The sequence below is a fragment of the Mesocricetus auratus genome, unplaced genomic scaffold (genome assembly GCF_017639785.1).
Source record: "Mesocricetus auratus isolate SY011 unplaced genomic scaffold, BCM_Maur_2.0 Super-Scaffold_100014, whole genome shotgun sequence".
In the NCBI taxonomy this organism is placed as follows: Eukaryota; Metazoa; Chordata; class Mammalia; order Rodentia; family Cricetidae; genus Mesocricetus; species Mesocricetus auratus.
In genome coordinates, this window is record NW_024429197.1 from 1,432,345 (window position 1) to 1,454,577 (window position 22,233).

The 22,233-nt window shown below is 49.6% G+C and overlaps 1 protein-coding gene across 5 annotated transcripts in view; it reads left to right on the forward strand.

The window, feature by feature from the left end:
• Positions 1–22,233, forward strand: part of Tmem51 (transmembrane protein 51) — a 50,867-nt gene that overhangs the window by 5,910 nt on the left and 22,724 nt on the right. The window contains exon 2 of one of the 5 annotated variants that reach the window (XM_013121246.3): positions 19,994–20,497. The exons of the other annotated variants lie outside the window; for them this stretch is intronic. The gene's annotated coding sequence lies outside the window, so the exon portion shown is untranslated. The remainder of the gene's footprint in view (positions 1–19,993; positions 20,498–22,233) is intronic. 5 annotated transcript variants of the gene reach the window in all.

Consider the following 22,233-nt stretch of genomic DNA (forward strand, 5'->3'; position numbering starts at 1 on the left):
GGGCAGTGCCATAGACCCAGTAACATTGGCTGTAGGACTGATTGATTTTGCTCTGCCGTGTTACATCTGGTTTTACATTCCCCCTCCCCACCCCACCTCCAGGCTTGCTAGACTCTGGGCTTCCTCTACCTGATGGCCATCAGGAATTCAGGAGTCTGGACTTTAGGGTTCATTCAGCCAGGACACTGCCTTGACCCAAATCCTCTAACACAATTCAAGGTGCACAGGGTTCTGGAGTTCATGCTTCTGCATTACTGTGAGTGTTAGAGGATTGCTTTTAAGATGCCCGAGTCTCATGAGGTTTTTAGAAAGAGGAGGTTAGCATCTGGATGGGACCAGTGGGAGCCTAAGGTTATACAAAGGGAGAATATCGATGGTGTTCATTTTCAGTCAACCAGAGCTACCACCCACCCCTGGTCCCATGGCTTCCCCAGACTAGGCCTTGTGGGACGTCAATAGTAGGTCCCTAGGAATATCTAATTTGGGCTGGTTCATTTCAGCCCTTCTCCTTGGGAAGAGGTAGCAAGAGTGGAGACTAGAGAGAGGTCTCAGGGGCTAAAGCACTTGTTCTGTGATCATGAGTTCAGATCTGAGCTTGTAACAGGCTGGGAATCTCTCCATTGCCCATAACCCAACTCTGTAGAGGATTGAGACCGGATGATCCCTGGGGTTTACTGGCTTCCAGACAAGCTGAAGAAACAGGAACCCAAGGTTCAAAGCAGTGGTTCTCAACCTTCTTAACACTGTAACCCTTTAATACAGTCCTCATGTTGTGGTGACCCCCAGCCATACAAGTGTTTTCATTGCTGCTTCATAATTGTAATTTTCTAGTGTTATGAATTGTAATGTAAATATCCTATATGCAGGATATCTGATATGTGGCCCCTGTGAAAGGTCATTTGTGACCCATAGGTTGAGAACCACTGCCACAAAGGAGTCAGGCAGGGAGTGCTGCAGGGCGATGACACATGGCGCCCTCTCCTGGCCTCTGCAAATGTGCATTCTCTGACACACACACACACACACACACACACACACACACACACCAGCACATAACTCTCTCTGTCTCACACACACACACACACACACACACGAGCACATAACTCTGTCTCTCTCTCTCTCACACACACACACATGAGCACATAACACTCTGTCACACACACGCACACACACGAGCACATAACTCTCTCTGTCACACACACACACACTTTAAATTTTTTTTTTTAAAAAGAGTCAAAGGCAAAATAAAATGTTCAGAGAATTTGCTTCCTAGGCAAGTGGTGCAGGGAGGGGCCTCGTCCTGGGGGACAGACTTCTGGGGTGGGACATTGTTAGTATTGATGTTGTCCTGGATGGACAATGGATGTCTTCCAGGCTAATGTTTGCAGACTGTGGGCAACTTCTTTAACTGTTTGGATTTGGTTTGGGCTTTTGAGACTGGGGGCCTTGTATCCCGGGCTGGTCTCCACTAGCTATACAGCCAAAGACGACCTTGAACTCCTGATCCTCCTGCCTCCACTTCACCAGCTCCAGGATGGCAGGCACGTGCCACGGTTTACCTATTGTCCTATCAGTGGGTTTGACAGTTGGCTAAGTGTTCTTGCCCTGTCTTTTTAAAATGTGAAAGAGAAGAAAGAATAGAAATCTGTATGCATAATTTAAAAAAGCATTGTATTTATTTTGTGCTTGTCTGAGAGGCATTGGGATGGTGTGGGGGTGCCATGGGAGTCCGTGGATACCAAGGGATGACTTTTGGGAATTGGCTCTCTCCTTCACCATGTGGGTCCCAAGGATCAAACTTGGGGGCAAGCACCTTTACCTTCTGAGACATTTCAGTGGCCCATTAAAAAGTGTTTTTATTAAAAATTTTAAATTATTACTATTTTGGTATTTTGAGACAAGTTCTCACCATGTAGCCCTGGCTGTCCTGGTACTCTCTATGTAGACCAGGTCAGCCTAGAACTCTCAGAGATCCTCCTGCCTCTGCCTCCGTCATCCTAGGATAAAGGCATGTGCCACCACACCCAATATATCTTTATCAATTTTTAAAATGATGTTTATTTGCTTATTTTGTGCGTGTGTGTGCACGTGTGGGTATGGGTGTGAGTTGGGGTGCACTTGTGCCAAGGTATGGCTGACTTGGAGGAGTTGGTTCTCTCCATCTGCCATGTGGGTCTTAGCAAATCAAATCATTAAGCTTCATCACACACGCCTTTACCTGCTGAGCATCTCTTGGACCTAGGAGCAGTCTGTATGTGAGTGTAGTCTGAGTCCAAAACAGCACATGTTTGTCTCCATGATAGGAGCTTCGGGCAGTCCTGCTTCGGGCCCTGGGTTTTTAATGCTGTGATCCTGGGAACTCAGGATTCCTTGGATAGTTCCCAGAAGCAGCTCAAGGTTTGCAAGGACAGAGCTCAGGGGTGAGAGGCAGGGCCAGCAGGAAGGAGGGGCCAGCAGGAAGGCGGGGCCAGCAGGAAGGAGGGGCCAGCAGGAAGGAGGGGCCAGCAGGGAGGAGGACCCGCTTGCAAGTGTTCTGCATACATCCTCAGCGCAAATGGTCCCTTTTAAAGAATTTGGAGACCTTAAAAGTAAAGGGCATCCCAAAGTGGAAAGCTGCTCTTTACACAGCCTCCTCAGCCCTTGGGAAAAACAGAGGCAAGGGCGATAGGCACCGGGCTCACTCTGATGAGTGTTTCCACGTGGAAACTGTGACGAGCTTTCCAAAGGAGTCTAGGCAGTCGGTGTGAGGTAGCAAGCTGGCCTGGGCCCACATCCACAGCACAGACTGTGCTGGCCAGAGGCCACACTGTGCGCGCACCTGGAACACTCTTCGGGAAACCCCATCACTGTCTGGCAGCAGCCCTGCTTATAATGCTGTCTTAAAGCCCTTCGTCAGTGCTGGAGGGATACAGAGACGGTTAAGGGCTGCTTTTACAGAGGACCTGGGTTCGGTTCCCAGAACCCACATGGCAGCTCCTAACAGCCTGTAAATCCAGTTCCAGAGGATCTGATGTCCTCTTCTGGCTTCCTTGGGCACCTACACACATAAGGGTATACACACACACACACACACACACACAAGCACTCACATACAAACAAGTTAAAAATAACTCCTTTTAAAAGCACATATTACTTTGTTCAATAGCAGAACTTATCTGCCACCCAGGCATAACCATCCTATTTCCTATTTATCATTTCATTTCTTCTTCCTCCCCCTTTTCTCTCTTTTTTTTTGTTTTTGTTTTGTTTTTTTGTTTGTTTGTTTTTTCCAGAGACAGGGTTTCTCCGTATTTTTTTGGAGACTGTCAGGGAACTCGCTCTATAGACCAGGCTGACCTCGAACTCACAGAGATCCGCCTGCCTCTGCCTCCCGAGTGCTGGGATTAAAGGCGTGCGCCACCAACGCCCAGCTCCTTTTCTCTTTTTTTAAAAAAGATTTGTTTGGTTTATGTATAAGAGTGCTCTATCTGCTTCTATGACTTTATGCAAGAAGAGGGCACCAGATCTCATTACAGATGGTTGTGAGCTACCATGTGATTGCGGGGAATTGAACTCAGGACCTCTGGAAGAGCAGCCAGGGCCACTCCAGCCCCATGTCTCTTCTTTTTAATATTCTCTTTTCCTTTTTGAGACAAGGTCTCACATATCTCAGACCTTAAATGTAAAGGTCTTGTCCAACATGACCTTGAGCTCCTGATCCACCTTGCCTCTACCACTTGAGTGCTGGGATTACATTTGTACCCTCTACACCCAGTTTATGTGGTGCTGGAGCTCAAACTCAGGGCTTTGTGCATGCTGGGCAAGCATTCCTCCAGTGAACTACATCCCAACCCTTCTGTCTCTGTCTGTCTGTCTGACTCTCTCTCTCTGAATTTATGGATTGACTGATAACTCCCCAAGACCTGTCTTCCTAGCCTAACTGAACCAGGAACAGCCTACCTTACCCAACATATGAACCCTAGAAGCAGAACCCAGCCTCACCATGGTGGGCCAGTGCCTTGAGATCATGATCTCGTGTGTAATATATAATTCTGGAAGCCTCTAGTGTGGTCTGTACATGAGACTTGGGGTAGGTGGGTACTAGGACTAAACCCTGAGCCTTGCATATGCTAAACCATAAGCTATAGGCCCCGTTACTCTTAATGGAACCTTAATTTTTGCCAGTTTTCTCTTTACACCAGGCCTGGAGGGGCCTGAGAATGACTTGCCTTCTTGTGCTGCTTTTTTCCTGCCCCTGCTGTCTGGCCTGATGAGGGCATGGACCTGGCTTGTGATATGCGGTAGAAGGGTCATGATTTTTAAAAGCTCTCAGCCTCCCCTAGGAAAACGATCTGAAGAGGCTTCCGGTCCGTAGCACCGTGAACTGCAGGTTGGGTGGGTAATTGCTGGTTGGTACTGCCTCTGGGCAACTCTGATTTTAGATGATTAGCAGTGCGCGTGGTTGTGCCTTGGACCTAGGCATATGTAAAGATATTTGCATAAACAAACGGGTAAACAAATGTTACAGTCCTTAGTTACTGAGCCTGTTATTCAACTGAGAGGCAGCCCCTGCCCACAAGGATATAGCCTGTGGTGCTGAGGGAGACGGTGGGGAATGTACCATACAGTTGGAATATGATCAGAGGACCCGGGCCCAGGAAAGAGATCTTAACTCAAACTCAGAGCTCGGGGAAAAGATTTTATTTTATTTTAGAGATTGCATCTCATGTTGCACAGGCTAGCCTAGAACCATGTATAGAGCCATGTAGCTGAGGATGGCCTTGAATCCTTTATCCGCCCCCAGAGTTCTGGGATTAGAGATCTGCCTCCCCCCCCCACATCTGCTTAATATAATGCTGGGGATCGAATCCAGGACCTCACGTGTACCAGACAAGCAGACTAGACTACCTACTGTGCTACATTCCTCGGCTAGGGAAAGGTCTTTTAAAGAGGGGGAGTCTGAGCTAAAGAGGGAAGGGGAACAAAGTTCAGGTGGCCACAAGCACTCCTGGTGGACGTGGCAACCCGTGCAAAGTCCCTGGAGCAGGAGAGTTACGTTCACAGGGGCCCGCAGAGCTGTGAGGGTGGGGTGGGGGAAAAATACAGAATTTCCTTCCAGAAGTTATTTTAGTGTTGGCAGTTCCTCAAGAAATTAAAATAGAGCTGCCATGCAATCCAGCAGCCTCACTTCTGGGTATATATGCTCGAAAGAGCTGGGCTCAGTAGGGACATGCGTGTACTGCGCTCATAGCTGTGTTTGTGAGAGCTAGAATGTGGGCGGGGCATCCACAGATGGATGGATAAACAGACAGAACACGGCCCATCCACAGAAAGGAGTATCTCTCAGCCTTCCAATGGAAGGCTACCTGGCACTTTCTACCCGAAATGCTAAGAGAAAAAAAAGCCTATGAAAAGACAAACTAGAGAGGCTTGCTCAGTGGGTAGAGCTTGCCATGCAAACTCAAGGACCCGAGTTCAGATCCCTAGACTACTGAAGAAGATGTAAAGTGGATTGCTGGTTTCCAGAGACAAAGGGAGGGGGTCAGTGAGCTACCGTGTGCTGGGTCGGCGTGTAGTTTCACAAAACAAAGAGCTGTATGGATGGATGTCATAGGTCATAGTTGGCCTCTGACAAGAGGGCCCTTTACCAAACTGCACACTTAAAACTTGGTCAGTGAGGCTGTTGAGATGGCTTGGCTGGTGATGTGCTTACCCAGAAATCCTGACAACCCACGTTCGATCCCCAGAACCCATGTAAAGGTGGAAGGAGGGAATCCACCCTACAGTGTTGTCCTCTGACCTCCACAGGTGCGCACCCTCTCAATGATACTGTAAAAAACTTGGTAGGACAGTAAAGTTTATATCATAAAGAACAAATGGGATTTCCCAGTAGAATTTTGTCACAATAAAAACTTGAGGGTCAGAATCATTTTGGAAACATGCCTGTGTACTCATGCATTGAGTTTTCCTACAGATCACGCAGGATTGTTGACTTTGGCGTGCAGAGCCCACAGGAGAGCCATTCCCTGCCCTCGTGAGGCCTGCACCTTATTGGGGAGCAGGGAGGAGTCAGTAAACTAGGAAGCAAACAGGTCCCGTTAGTAAGCAAGAGCAACACTCAGCGATGAACCGATGAACAGACAACTTCACTGCTCTCCAGCTGCCTGCAGGCAGCCCAGGCAACTGGCGCTTCCCAGCTCTCAGACCTGACCTCTTCAGAGACCCCCCTGCCCTCCATGGTCCCATCCAATGTCCGCTGCCAGGCCCTCTTGACCCCAGGCCTTGGTCCCAACGAGCCACTTTCCTAGTCAGGAAGTCTGATGGCTTCTCACTTCCTATTTCCTCTGATTTTCTACCTAAATTGTTCAAAACATTCTACATATTCTCTCTCTCTCTCTCTCTCTCTCTCTCTCTCTCTCTCTCTCTCTCTCTCTCTCTCTCTCTCTCTCTCTCTCTCTCTCTCTCTCTCTCTCTCTCTCTCTCTCTCTCTCTCTCTCTCTCTCTCTCTCTCTCTCTCTCTCTCTCTCTCTCTCTCTCTCCCCCTCCCCACCACCTCCGGAGTAAGAGAACAGCTGCTTTGTTTCTGTCTGACCTCCCCACCATGACACACTGTATCCTGGAACTGTAGGTCAGAATCAACCCCTTCTCCCTTCCATTGCATTCAATAGGATAGTTTATCACGCCGGGCGGTGGTGGCGCACGCCTTTAATCCCAGCACTCGGGAGGCAGAGGCAGGCGGATCTCTGTGAGTTCGAGGCCAGGCTGGACTGACAGCCTCCAAAACAATACAGAGAAACCTTGTCTCATAAAACCAAAAAAAAAAAAAAAAAAAAGATAGTTTATCACAGTAAAGGGAAAAGAAGCCAGGTCTTTTTGTACAGCCCAGGCTGGTCTGGGACTTGTAATCCTCCTGCCTCTGTCTCTGGAGAGTTGGGATTAGAGGCTTGTACCCTCTTGGCTGACAGTTTAAATTATTTATAATACCAATTACAATGTAAACACTAGAATTCTTATACTGTATTGTTTAGGGGATAATGAATGACAAAGAAAAATCATTTACATGTTCAATACAGTCCCAGCAATATGCAGCAGGTTGAATTCTAGGATGCATTTCCCATGGATACAGAGGGCGGCTGCTCTGATCACTGAAGCTACGGGGTTTATATGTATGGCTCTGGCCTTCCCAGTGCCATTTTTTTCTGCTCTGGCATCCAATCTAAAACAGTATAGTATATCTGGTTGTCATGTGGCTCTGTGGCACATTGGGCTTCTAGTATATCTGGTTGTCACAGCTCCTAGGTGTGCTCTGGCCCTTGTAAGTTTTCAGATTTGCCTGGAATTCCCTACATTGAAAGCCTGGGAGTGTGCTGGCCACCTTAGTATGTTAGTCCTTCCAGGTGGGTTTGTCTGCTGTCTTCTCATAACTATTCAGGGCCTTTCTTGTGCCCCCGCCCCTCCCAATATCAGGATCTACAGATTATCCATGTGGCATTATCAGCCATGATGGCCCTTGATCACTGGGTGAGCGACTATCTACCAAGGTATTGCAGCCCCCTCTGGGAAGGGACTTTTAAATGTGGTGGTAAAAGGCAAAATTACACAAGGAATGGTCGATAGATTAGGTTTCTAAATTTAAAACAGGGAATGGTTGACAGATTAGGTTCCTAAAATTACACAGGGGATGGTTGATAGATTAGGCTCCTAAAATCAAAGCGTTTGACAGGCCAGTTGGCAATCTGGGGCAGCGCTGTCGGCACAAACCTGGAAGGTTTTGTTTTATAAACACTCACAGGAACTTTCTGGGTCAGCAGCCGAAGCTGAATGCCCCTGCCGAGGGGTGGGATAAAGATGAATTGTTACTGCCCAGTGGGCGCAAGGGAGAAAGTGGAACAGCGGTCTACCTGACTGTATTCAAGGGCACGCCAACTCAGACCGTACTGTCTTCACATAAGGAACAGAAAGCGCTTTACAAATTTAAGTCAATGGACAGGTGAGACCGCTCAGCAGGGAAAGGTGCTGGCAGCCAAGCCTGTGGCCTGAGTTTGTTCCCAGAGACTGGCAGGGTTGAAGGAGAGACCCAATTCCCTCGGGTAGTTTCTCTGACCTCCACACACACTATGCCCCATATACCCATGCATGTGTGTGCACACACCGTGAATAAACAAATGCAGTAAGAATCTTAAGTTAAAAATAATGTCGATGCTTGGAATGTGGCTCTGTTGGTAGAGTGCCTCTCTAACATGAACTAAGCCCCGGGTTCCATCCTCAGTGCTACATGAACAAAGTGTGGTAGAGTGTGAATGTAATCCAGGGCTTAGGAAGCAGAGGCTGAAGGGTCAGAAGTTCAAGGTCATCCTCAGATACATAGTGAGTTTGAGGCCAGACTGGGCTACATGAGGCCCTGTCTCAAAATCGGGAGGGAGGGAAGGAAGAACTAGAAGGGGATACTTTCATATGCTCTTGGTGGGAATGTAAATCGTTAGGTATCAGAGGCTGAAAAGTTAGATCCCCAAGTACTAGGGTTCTGGTTCAGTGGTAGAGGGTTTGGCAAGTGTGTGCAAAGCCCCCCCCCGCCGCAAAAGGACTAAAACTATCCCAATATAAATATAGATCTCAAACCATGTTGTAATAAGATCCTATTATAGGAGGAAATAAAAGTTGTCTTTGTTTTCACAGTATGCAAGAAATTCTGGGGACCCTCACAATCTTACTGGAATTTAGGATGACAGTGCAATTAGGCTTGCATTTTCTTTCTGCTGGTCTAGATTTTGTAACTGGTATTTAATAAGCAAGCATCGTTTTTATGGTCCTTAAAGAGAAAATGTTTTCTTTTTTAAAATCCCTCTAGTTTGTTGTAGATTCTGTATAGGTTACTACTAGGCAGGGTGGTCTTGTGTACAGGTCTCTGTGAATGTTCCTGGTTGCTCCTGTAGCATTCAGGGGCTTTGGAAGCTTGGGTGGGGATGCAGGAAGAAGCCGGGGTAGTGAACAAACAGCCTCCTAAAATATCTTGCCTCTGCAGGTGACCGTGTGTTTGTCTTTAGATAAAAGGGACAAACGTGCATGGGTTTGGCCGGTTTCTCCAGTCAGCAGTATTGCTAATGAATACTGGCAGCACGTTCCTGTCCACATGGGGATTTAAGGCCACAGTAAAGACCCAGCAGCAACTATCTGGAATTGTTCCTGGTCTCAAGTCTTTTCTGCCTGCGCCCACCAGCTGATATGGTTCCCCACTCCCTGCTGGACAGGATTCTGGCCTCCTCGGAATTGCTGACCTCTCCCTTCTCATCACAGGCCTGGAAGTAACAATAGCTTGTGTATAGTTCTCAAACGATGTTTTGTTAACTCTGTAATTACAAAAGTGCTGTGTACACATGACACATCAGTGTCAAAGGCTATCTGACACTAATACTAAAACCCTTTTTATCTCGGGGTGTACACCAGAGGTACTCAAGATCCCCAACACCTCACATACCCTTCTAGAAATCATCTCTCCATTTAGGGACACCTTTTAAGTGCTGCATTTACTTGATCTCCTGATAATCAAGGTAACAAAGTATTACAGTTGGCAGGAGAGTGGCAAAATGGTTGAGTCATTTTAAACGTTGGTTAACTCATATCCAGGTCATAGGGCCAAAGGACCCACTAACCGCCTGGAATTTTATACCCAGACCTCCACACCTGCATTTTAGGAAGCAAAGTCAGATATTCCAAAAGCAGATATTCCAAAGGACAGAAAGGTCAAGGAGACTGGGAGATGGCTCGGTGGTTAAGAGCACTGGCTGCTCTTCCAGAGGACCTGGGTTCAATTCCCAGCAACCACATGGCAGCTCACACCTGTCTGTAACTCCAGTTCCAGGGGATCTGACACCCTCACACTGACAGACATGCATGCAAAACACCAATGCGCATGAGATAAAACAAAAAAAGTAAAAATGTCAAAAAATAAAAAAAGGTCAGCACTAGATAGGGATGTCTACAGGGCTTACACGCAGAGAAGTGGGTAGCCGTTGTGTTGGGGGTGACCTGGACTGTACCGTTGGTTTGTACTTCTCTGATTGCCAGCCCGAGAAGCTGTTGGTGCAATAACTTTGTCATAAGTGAGGGAAACTCCTGCCGCTGCCTTCGAGATGAAGTTCACAGACTTCCTCAGCTGTCCTCCCCCAGCACTGACTCATGAGTGTGGAGAAGCACACCAGCATCCAAGAGCACATGCGCTCTCCCTCCAGGGATGAGCGGGTTACCAGGAGCTTGCAGAGGCTTCCTGTAAACTTGCCGGCTGAGGACTATTCAAGAAGCAGCTAGGGAAATTCCTGGGGACAGAACCACATCCGGGTGGTGATGAAAGCCAAAATGTCTGGGGACTGTCCTGCTAAGGACTGATATCTGAAGCAGAGTGGGGAGTGTCTTTCCAATCCTCTTGGTCAATGTGAAGCTGGTTAATACTTGGAACAATCTTATGGCTGGTGGGGAAACTGAGGCAGGAGGATGCTAGTCACTGTGCAAACTGACCCACATCTCCAGGGCTTCAGTTACTTAGGTCATAATTTAAATAGTTGTGATTTAAATAGGGATGGGAGGATCTTGGCTCCACACAGTCATTCGGGGCCTCTTACTTTCTTACCATCTGTACTCTCACGTCTAAGGGATTGGCTAATAATATTGCCTGCCAGGCCATTTGCCTGCCGTGTGGTATGCCTCTTCTCAAGGTAGTTAAGTGTGACCAGCCTGGGCTACATAGTGATACTATGTTCCAGAGTATTGAGTTTAGGGGGACCTCTGAGATAAACAAGTGGGGTGATTCGTAGTTTGGCGGAGGTGACCAGAGTAGGCAGCATTCTACACATTTGCAATCAAACTTCTGGGCGATGCGGGGCACGTGTGTTCACACAGAAATGTCTGCGTGAGCATAGGGGGCCGTTGTATGCTTTCTGACTCAAAAGGTCACACGCCAGACACCAGTGCAGGCCAGTGGTTTCAACGGAAGCAACTTTCTAAGAAAAGGAACCCAGGTGACTGTTGTCATCATGACCCACATGCCAGGGGTGGCATCTGAGCAAAGCCCGCCAGGGACCAGGATAGTGCTCAGTCACCTGTGGCCTCTTTGAGTTATTTTTAAATTCCACTGAAGGCTAGTGAGGCCAGGGAGGTTACTCGAGTTTTGCTTCACTGTTGGTAGTAGGACTGGCAGCTAGAAAAGTACCGCTGGGACTCTACTCCATCATGCTCTTTGCTTATTTGCTAAGTTGGTTTTTAGTACATTCATCCATTGTGTGTATGTGTGTGTGAGTGGGCACGTACATATGCCACGGCAGCGTGTGGCGGCCAGAGGACAACCTGCGGGAGTTGGTTCTCTCTCACCACCACGAGGGTTCCTCAAATCTTTGGGCGTGGAGGCAAGCGTCTTTCCTTGCTGAGCCAGCTTGCAGGCCCATACTCCACATTTGTGTTGCCTAGGTAAGCAAGCCTCTTCTTCCGCCAAGCGAGATGGATGGGGACGAGAGAAACCATTCTCTGGCTTGTAGGTGAGAATCCTCAGGTTGGGAACAGGCAAAGGGGAGCCTTTCCCCCAGAGTTCACACTGCAACTAAAAGTACATGAGTTCAGTTGCTGCTGGCCATACTGCTTTCTGCAGGAAGGGGTCTTGGTTAGATTCCACTGATTAGCATCACCCCCAACACCCAGAACGTTTTCTCATGTGACCCGCTCAACCACGCAAGTGTCCAACACACAGGCTTGTAAAGCTGAGGTCTACCCACATGGGGACATCATGCACCCATTATAGGGAAGACTAAGAGAAATGACACGGAATGTCAAAGGGCAGGTTACAAAGCCACCCCAGCTATTTTCCATTTCAAAAAACGACATGGATAATAAATGTTAACACTTATTTATTTAGCAACGTTGCGTGCATGATGAGCTTATAGGGATCATGCTTGTGACATAGCTCACACATGGAGGTCAGAGGACAACTTGGTGAAGTCAGTTCTCTTCTAGGAATGGAACTCGGGTCTCCAGGCTTGCAAGTTTAGCTCTTTTACGTATGGCTGAACCATCTCACTAGCCCTGAGTAAGAAAGAAACAGAGCCATTTACTGTAATGGCTCTGATGGTAATTGCTAATAGATTCTGTGAGGTTTGTCTTGTCTGTTCTCACCTGTACTAAAATCCTTCCATGCATTACCTTGGACTAAAGTGACAGGTTAAAATTCAAACGTTTGTCCTAACGATGTTGTGACTTTGGACCAATGTTCAGCTCCTCTAAATGGAGAGAATCATTTTAGGGTTTTGTGAGAGCTGGGCACAGTAGCCTGCAGGCCTGTAATCCCAGCACTCAAGAAACCGAGGCAGGAGGATAGAGAATTTGAGGCCAGGCCTGACCAAAGGTGTAGAGGGGAGGGGCAATTTTTGTGAAGATTAAATGGACTGACTGCTAATTGTGAGTTTTAACTAAGCGTTGCTACTCTTACTGTTGCATTTTTAAAAGACAGAATCGCGTGTAGGCCAGGCTGGATTCCAGTCCACTGTGTAGCTGAGGCTGACCTTGAACTCCCACCCCTCTCATGTCAGCCTCCACGCTGAGAGCATCTGTGTTGAGCCACTACGCCCAGTTCGTGCAGTGCTGAGAACTGAACCCAGGACTTCATCCAAGCTAGGCAAGCATTCCTCTACAACTGCGCTACATCCCCCAGACCTCACAGTTGCTTTGAAAACCTTTCCCTTACGGTGAGCCCATTCCTAATCCAAACCAGCCGCATCTAGCAGTCCAAGGGCTTCATGCCAGAAGAGCAGTGTTGTGGGCCCAAGGGCGACCCAGCTCCCCCACGGCCTTCACTCTCTCCTCTGCCTCGGGCACAGTGGGCTGAAGAGGCCAGGTTCCTGTTTTGCCAATGTCATCAAGGGCTGCTCCGACTGACATCTGGTTTCTGTCTCCTGCACAAAGAAGCAATTTGGTGTTCTGACATAGTGACAAATCAGAATGAGGAGTCAGACAGTCTGGGTCCACTTCTGTTATACGGGGAGAATGATACTGCACCTGCCCAGGGTGGGGCTGAGGATGCATTGTTCCTGTACTGAGGAGTCACAGGGGAAGCCTCAGCCAGTACTCACGCAGCTGTCATATCACAGCTCAGAAATGCACATGACATCAGTTAAAGTAACCGATTCAGTGACACCTAGTATGTTCATAAACCCAGGTAGTTTCTGTCCTCTTGGTCATCCCAACATCTTTTCCTTACCTCCCCCACCCCCAGTGAACCCCTGTTTCCAGTGCTGGGGCTGGCAGCAAAGGCCTGTGGTCCTAGCTGCTCAGAGTGTCGAGACTGAGCATCTCAAGTCCAAGGGCAGCCTGGGCAGTTTAGCAAGACCCCTGTCTCAAAAGCAAAAAGCAGCCGGGTATTGGTGATGCATGCCTTTAATCCCAGCACTCGGGAGGCAGAGGCAGGCAGATCTCTCTCTGTGAGTTTGAGGTCAGCCTGGTCTACATATGGAGTCCCAAACCATTCAGGGATATATAGTGAGAACATGTCTCAAACAATAAAACAAAAAAGTGAGAGACCAGAGATGCATCTCAGTGTAGAGTGCTTGTCTAGAATCTGTGAGACCCCAAATTCAATCCCCAACACCCCCCTCATTGGAGAGAAAAACCCAACTCTCTTAAGCAAGTGTTTGAAGTCCCCTACCCCACTAGTGTTGGTGGCTGCCAGCAGCCACTAACACGTAACTTCTTTTTTAAAGCATTGTGTGTGTGTATGCACGCACGTGCGTGCACACGCTGCTCAAGTGGAGTTTAGAAGACAATTTACAGGAGTCACCCCTCTCCCCACATTGAGCCGTCTCGCTGGCCAGTGGACTTATTTTAGTTCATTTGCAGAGCAAATCTCTGTCTTTCAGTTGTCTCACAGTGATGCAGGCTGACTTTTTAAATGCCTACACCTGTGTTCATTCCCAAGGGGCCTACTGAAGCCGACTACCCTTCCCAGAAGTCTCCTTGGCCATAGCCGGAAAGGCCTGCTGGCCAGAGAGGGAGGTGAGGTCATCAAGGCCGGATCAGGGATGGGAACAAGGTCATATTTGAACATGTGGGAGGCAGAAGAGAGAGTGAGCAGGTTGTTGAGAGTGGAGTCTTTGACACTGGAGAAGCCGGGGTACCCATTTGTAGATGTGCCATTCAGGGAATCTAGTGGAGCTTCCTGGGCCAGCCATTTCCCCACTACAAGTGTGCATGGTGGGCTTGGGGCTGCTGGAACCCATGGCCTCTCTGTCCATTACTGGACCCCCTGGAGACGGTGAGAGTTGTTGCCTCACAGTCGCCTTCCCATGTGACCATGCAGGTTTTTGGCCAGACAGGAAGGAGATTTTGGCAGCCTGAGGTCCTGTAACCCGTAAGTCACCTATCTGAGCCCAAGGGCAGTTTGGAAGGCTCTGCTGTGGGTCTCTGGTTCTCACAGCAGGACTGTCTGCTGGTCCAGATATCATGCATCCCTGTAACTCTCAGCCAAGATCCTGGGCTGGACCAGCATTCTTTAAGGAACTCTATAGAAACAGGTTTGACCCAGTGCTCTGTAGTCAGACACAGCAGGTGGCCAAAGTATTAGAATAGTTGTCAAGCTCTCTAGTTGACCCCTCCCCTTTTAAACTTAGTTACACCCCTACCCCTCACGCCCCCACCCCCACCTTTTTGTCCAAACAAAGTCTTTTGTAGCCAGACTGGCCCCAATCCCACTGTGTAGCTGACAGTGATCTGCCTCTAGCCTCTGACAGCTGGAATTGCTACCACATCAGGTTTACACAATGCTAGGGACTGCATTGTACCCTGGGCTTGCACTGGGCAAGCCTCTGCCATCTGAGCCATACCCTGCTCCACCTACCCCAAGCTAGAGGATACTGATGCCATGGAAACAAAGGGCTGTGGAGCCAAGAGCGGGGTGGGTTATAATTCTGATTCTGATGCTTGCTAGTTTTGTGGCCTTGGGCAAGTGGTTCACCCTCTCTGGTCTGGTACCTTGTACTTATCTGTGAAATGGGCGTGGTGCTTGCCTTCCCTGTTGAAGCTGTGGGGATGAAGGATGTTAAGCTTCTGGTGTGTGAACTACTGTGTAGTCAACAGTGGGCAACCAGGCCTGGAAGTGTCCGGGTGAATGTCAGACCAACCAGCCTTCGCTGTCCTCTTACGAGCTCGACTTGGCCTTCACCCCGTGTTTACACAGATTGTTTTCCCAACATGGTGAAAGCCAGACTTGCTTTTCCTGTCATCCAGCTCACATTCCAGGCATTGTTTCATATAAATATCGTCTGTTTGTTTCTTCTTTAGGCAAATCCTACAAACTGTCTTAAAAAACAAGTTCCCTGTCTAGACCCTTCAGCACTCGGCCCTGTTATATCTGAAAGCAGTTTTGTTTTGGTTTTTAGTGGGTTTGTGCTGTTTGGACATGAACTGACTATGTAGCTCAGACTGACCCTGAACTCTTGCTCCTCCTGCTTCCACCTCCCCAGTGCTGGAATGACAGGTGTGGCCCACCATACCCAGCTGCAAACTGAGACTCATGGATGATCTCCCCACATCTCTGACTTTTTTTTTGCTCTGGCTGTGTGATGTTCTGTGACGTTGCTGTGTCTGTGTTGGCCAAAGGGAAGAGATAGGTAGGTAGAGAGATAGACAGATGATAGATGATAGATAGATGATAGATAGATAGATGATAGATAGATAGATAGATAGATAGATAGATAGATAGATAGAGGAACTATGCTCACTCCCCCATTTCTTTCACGGGGCTCTCAGACTGTGTGATGTCACCCACATTCAGGATACAACCCCCATTAGCTAGCCGTCTCTGGAAACACTCACATTGGCATTAATCTCCCAGATGTCTCTCAAACCCGTCAAGAGTGACTGACAGTTGAGCGTGCCCATTCCAGCCCCTTCTTGCTGGCCAAGTGGGAGACTTCAGAGAGAAAAAGAGGAACCAAATATGGAAGGAGGCTGCCTTCCTGGTTCCCCGGGGCAGAGGAGGAGGCCGAGTGTACAGGTGGGTCTGTCCCGTACCCTGGATGTGCCCCGGTCTTGCACTAATCTTCCTGGGAGAGCGCTCACACCTACCCACACTGGTGCTGTTAGTGTCAGGCCAGCACTCTGCTCCACGTGAGCATTCAAGGGGCAGCGATGTAGGACTGAGGTGTGGTGGGCCATCAGACTCTTCCAAAGTTAGAACTTTCTACGGGGACTGTGAGAGCCCTCTCCGATGTGCTGGTGGCTTACACCGGAGGGTTGGCGTGACCAGTCCTGGTAGCTGACAGAGGCTGGGCAAATCTGGCTACGATGATATGGAGTCGGTTGGGACAAGGGGGACCGCAGGAAAGAAAGACTTTGGGGAGGAGCAGTGAGTCTGGAAGAGAGTGGAGTGTGTGCAAAGGGGCAGGAATGGTGAATTTGCATTTCCAGAAAGATCCTTCCAGGAAGATGAAATCAGGCTAGGCATGTGGCAACAGGGAGTGGCAGTGACTATGGTTAGACCCCTTCCTCGGGCAAAGCTGTGACTCACCCCAGGTACCGGGGCAGGTAGGACACGTCACGTTTGCATCCAATATCACCATGTTGAATGTGTAGATATGTGTTCCCCTGTGTAACTATCCCACAGCACACGAGATAAACACCCTACACCTCCCAGGACAAGAAAGAAGCTTACGGGGGTGGGGCGGGGAAGCAGGCGCCATCCTGGGGTTGCCAGTCAGTACAGGTGGAGCAAGGAGGCAAGAGAGTTCTCAGAGTCACTCAGCATTCAGGTGCAGGTCACCAGACCCTGCCCCAGGGGAGAGGTCGGGCAGGCAGGGTTAGAGGTGGTTGTGGGAGGGACATGGGTGGTCACCAACTTTTGTCACAAACAGCTGGTCCTGGGGAAGCACTACTTGCCAAAGGAGATTGCTACACAGGAGGGAGGAGGCCTAAGCTACGCCTCATGGGGACAGGTATGGAGTGGTCCCTCTAAGTGTCACCTGTGTTAAGCATTTTGTTCTGTTTGGGACTGGGGAGGAGTTGTTTTCATTTCTTGATTGGTACCCTGATGGGAGGGAATCTAAAGTACATCAGGGTTGGTTCCTTGAATGCCTGGGTTTTGAACTCTAGCTGGGTATGATCTTGAGCAGAGTCCTTACTGGTCCCACTTAGCTGGGCCCTGTTCACACTGAGATGAAAGTATTGACCCCGCTGGCCTGAAGGTCACAGCCCCTCCCTACACATGTAGCCTCAGCCTTGAGTCTCAGAGTTTTGCTGTGTTGAGACAACCTGGTCCCCTCAGGCCCTGACCTCCTCATCTGAAACCCAGGAGCTCCAATGGAAGAAGCCAGCAGCCTGGTCATTCCACTCAGCCTGGCATTCATCTTTGGAATCCCCTGCTCAGCATCATGGGTGGAAGTGTCACTGTGCAGTGACACCCAGGATGTCCCTAGGACATCCCAAACCTAGGGGCAACTGTGTCCCCCTACCCTATCCTTTATGGAACAAAATTATTTTGTCTGATCATGAAGTAAAATGGCTATGCTTGCTTTTAAGTTTTCTGAGGTTGTTGCTGCTGCTGGTGTGTGTGTGTGTGTGTGTGTGTGATGTCTCATTTACCCCAGGCTGACCTCAAATTAAATAGTAGTCAAAGCTGGCCTTGAACTACTGATTCTTCTGCCTCCACCTCTGAAGTGCTGCATTACAGGCTTGTGTCCACCACATCTGGCATCAGCCTTAGACAACACACACTCCAAAGACGCACGACTGCCACATTCTGTCACTGCACTGCAGTCACTGTGGTCAGGTTTCCTAGGATGTTTAGCTCCACCATGGGGTGGAGGTTCCAGTGTCCCCCACCCTGAGCTCTGGTTTGAAAGGAGGTGGGAGCAGGCTGGCGGCTCACACAGTGATTAGGGAGGGCTCAGTGGTAAGCACAGGACCATTGACTACCTCCACCAATGGCAGTGATTGTTTAGAATGTGGCTCAAGCAGGTTTTTCAGGATGAGTATCTTTGCTGGCATCGCCGGTGGTTGGTGGAATGAGATGGCTTAGTGGGATACAGCACTTGCCTCTAAGTCTGATGACCTGAGTCAACCCCAGGAGCCACAGGCTGGGGGAAAGAACCTACTCCTGCAAGTCATTCTCTGACCTCCTCATGCATGCGTGTGTTTGTAAGCATGCATGCACGCACACATGCACATGCACAGGCACACACACATACACACACATGCCACACACAAGCACACACACACACAACTTTTAAAAATTAAAAATAAAGTTCTGTGCAAAAAATATAGCCCTGAACACTGAACAAACCATTCCCACAAGCGTGCTTCAGTGGCACAATCAGTGCACGGTACTTATACAAATCATTATCACACTAGTGTCTGGTGACCTGTTTGTGGGGGTGACCTTGGCCCAGAGGGGAGAAGGCAGGCAGGGGAGCCATCTCATGCCTCAATGGATATCTGCTGTTGCTCATCCAGTCACCTGAGACATGACACTCCCTGGGTATCTCAGGGCAGCTTCCATGCAGAGCCTGGGTTTTCGGTCTACCCGACTGGTACTGTCACAGCACCCGGAGGTCCTGGTGCCTGCTGTGATACAGTCTCTTTTCATAGGCACCCTTATGCTGCTAATACTGTCAGTTTGTCAGAGTGTAGAATCACCTAGAAGCTGTGTCTGAGAGAGTTTCTAGACTGGGTTACTTTAGGCCAGAAGAGCCATCCCTGGGCTGGGATCCTGGGCCAAACAGGAAGGAGAAAGGGCTAAACACCAGCATCCCTCTCTCTCTGTTTCCCCGACTCTGGGGGTCATGTGACCAGCTGCCTCACGCTCCTGCCGCCACGCCTTCCCCGTCATGGTAGACTGTGCCCTTGAACTGTGTGCCGAAATAAACCATTTCACTCCTTTAGTTGCTTTTGTGAAATCTTTATCTCAGCTGCTGGAGAGGTAAGTAATATAGACCTATTGTGCCGGGCCCCATCCCTGGGTCTCAGAGCTGACTGCCCTGGCTCGCTCTTGGATGGTGGAGAGCTAAGTGCTCAGGCCGTTCAGAGTGGCTTAGAGGAGGTGGGTGGGAGGCCTGAGGGAGCATATGCACTGCACTGCAGGAAGGACGTAGAGCCTAAGGAGACGCTGAGAGGGCTGTTCCCAATGTCTCCTTCAAGTGCAGGAGGCCCTTGGCCTGGCCTGGACCACGTCCCTTACAAAGGGAGCAGGACAGTGCTGAGGCAATCATCAGACCCTGGGATGTCTGCGTGGCCAGAGACCTCTCTAGCCTGGCTGGAGCCGGGCCAGGTGGGCAGGTGTAGCGGGCAGGTGTTGTACAGCAGAGCCAAAAGGCAAGAATAAAACTGCATCGGTCCCTTTCACTTGACCCTGGATTTTTCTGGCTTGGTCCTAACTTCCTCCTCATCCATCACACACCATCTGTGCCTGCACTCCATACCCAGCCAACTCATGAGGCTCCTCATGGATCCACACTGATGGGGGCCGTGTTCCAAGGCTAGGCAAGCATCAGCAGTCTGGCATGCAGCCCGATTCCACTGCCTCTCAGAGAAAACCTCAGGTAATAGCACAGGCTCAGATTACACGCTCCCTCCCCTGCCTCACCCCATCTGCTGCCAGGTCTTCTGAAACCTCCTCTCCTCCATTCTGTATACTGTGGTGGTGTGATAATGCGCCCATTCTACAGACAAGGAAACTGACAATCAGCAAGGTGAAGCCATGTGTGACTTTTCACACGATGCTGTGACGAAACAACAGACAAAAGTAACTTAAGGCAGGTTTACGATGGCTCACGGCTGGGGGGAGGGGTGGAGTCTGTGTGGCTGCTCTCATTGCGTCTGCAGTCAGGAGGCAGAGACAGGTAATAATGGTGTACTCAGATCGCTTTCTCCCTTTCATTGGGGTCCCAGCCTGGAGATGATGCCACCCACATTCAGGGTGGGCTTTCTCTCCTCAGTTAAATCTCTCTGGGATCTCCCTAACAGACACTCACAAAGGTGTGTCTCCTAGGTGATTCTAAACCCAGTCAGGCTGACAATGGAGCTCAACCATGAGAAAAAGCCAGAGGACACACCTGGACTCCTGTCACCACTGACTCTAAGCACCTGTGACTCTGCTGCTGCCATTGGTCCCCCGGAAGCCGCTGACGGGTGCAGAGGAAGGACTGAGAATTATACATTTTAACCCCGCATTTGATGTCTAGACTGTCAGGGAAAGCCTAAACCCTGGGGAGCCCTGGCATCTGGAATGTTCCCGTCTCCATCATCTTGATGGCTTTTAGCCCCAGTGTGAACAGCTCATCATTAGTCAGAACAAACCAGCTCAGCTTTCAGAGCCAAGAGAAGCAGAATGTAGCGTGACCTGACCCAGGACCATTCATCAGCAAAAGTGATCCTGCTGTGACCCAGAGGAGACTCAGACCCTCAGAGGTATCTCGTCTGAATAGAGAGTTATACAGACAGCAGATTGGAGGACCCCAGCCCACAGAGACAGCCTCAGCTCCTGGAGAGACCGGTAAAGACATGCCTTTTTTTGTGACCCAGTAAACCCATCCTGAGAGTTCGTCAAGGGCCTAAAGTGCCATGTTCATTGTAAAGCAGCCGAGGAAGGGGGAAGCAGGAGGTATCCAACAGCTGTAAGCAGATGACATGTACAGGACAGGACAGCTCATCAAGTGTACTTACTGCAGTATATGCCACCCCATGGTCCTCACAGGGACACGGGCTGTCTCATTCCGTGTGTAGTGACTTCTAGAGCAGGGACAGGGACCAACTGGAAGGGGACAGAGAGGAGCTCCTGTGGGCCAGAGAAATGTCTCTCTCCGATATATGTATGGCTGCCAAACCCCATCCAGGGGCTCAGCTGATAGAAGGCTTGCCTAGGGTGCGCAAAGGCCAGGGTTCCATTCCCAGTCCCACACAGAGCATGTGCGTTGATGCGTGCCTGTGAGCCCGGCACCCAGGAAGCGGAGGCAGGAGGATCAGAAGATCAGGGGCCTGGGCTACATGCAACCCTTTTGCTTTTTTTTTTTAAAGGATAAAAGAAAACCTTAAAACTTATCTAAACTGGGTGGCCCACATCTGTCACCCCAGAACACTGAGGTAGAGGCGAGAGAGATGGCTCCGTTCTTGGAATGTGCGACTCCAGCAACTACTTGTGACATCAGCTCCAGAGGGATCATCGCAGAGTGTGCACTTGTGCGTGTGTGCATGCATGTGCGCGCGCGCGCGCGCGCGCGTGTGTGTGTGTGTGTGTGTGTGTGTGTGTGTGTGTGTGTGTGTGTGTGTGGGTCAGGGGTGGGTGCGTGTGCGTGCTTAAAGACCAGGGATGTGGATCACTGATAGAACTCTTAGCTAGTATGTTCAAAACCCTGGCTCCAAGCCTAGCACTGCAAAAACAAATAACCAATCAACAACAAAAAAGCCCCCAACCACACTTAAAGCCCCTCACCTACCGACAGACTGCAGCGTGCCTTTTACTTTGTACAAATTATATCTTAAGCAAATGGGATAAGCAGGGCCCTCGCCCCAGCCCTGGCACTCACAGTCAGCAGTTCTGGGACAGGTTCTGTAGCCTCCCACAAACACCACAGACAGCCGGGTGCCCGGCCTGAGTGGGTCTCACCAGGCTGGTGGCCAAGTCCACACAGCTGAGCATTTGAGGATGTCAGCCACTTGCTGAGTCTATTCTTAAGCCTAAGTCTAATTAGGTCAGAGGCAACCCCAGGGCTGTCTCCTGGTCTTCCGAGAGTCCCTCGCTAAGCCTAAAACAAGGCACCCTCAGTCACCGGGCAGCTTCTGGCTGTGTGCCCTGCATCACAGGGCCTGTGTGCCAGGCAGGCGGAGGGTGGGACTTGCCACACAGCTGCGGATACCCTCCAAGCACAAGATATCAAGCAGGACGAGACAGGTCCTCTCTGGGCTGAGTCTGCCAGGCTGAGTGTCAAACGGTAATGACGGTAATGGCAGAGGTTGCCTGTGGAGGGGCCTGTGTTACAAATGCAGCGCTGGTTGCTTCGGTTGTGTAGTGAGAAAAGATCGGCGTAGGCTCTTAGGGACTCTCAGCCCCTCACCCCCACCATGCGTCTCCATAATTAGCTGTGCACCTTTGTGCAAGCGCTTACCCTCTCTGAGCCTTGGCTCCTCATCCATATAAAGAAGGTCACGATACCCCTCCCCCCAAACACACACAGAGCCTTTGTCTAGGAAGCATTTTTGTAAAGGCAAGATGCTTGTATTATAATAATTACA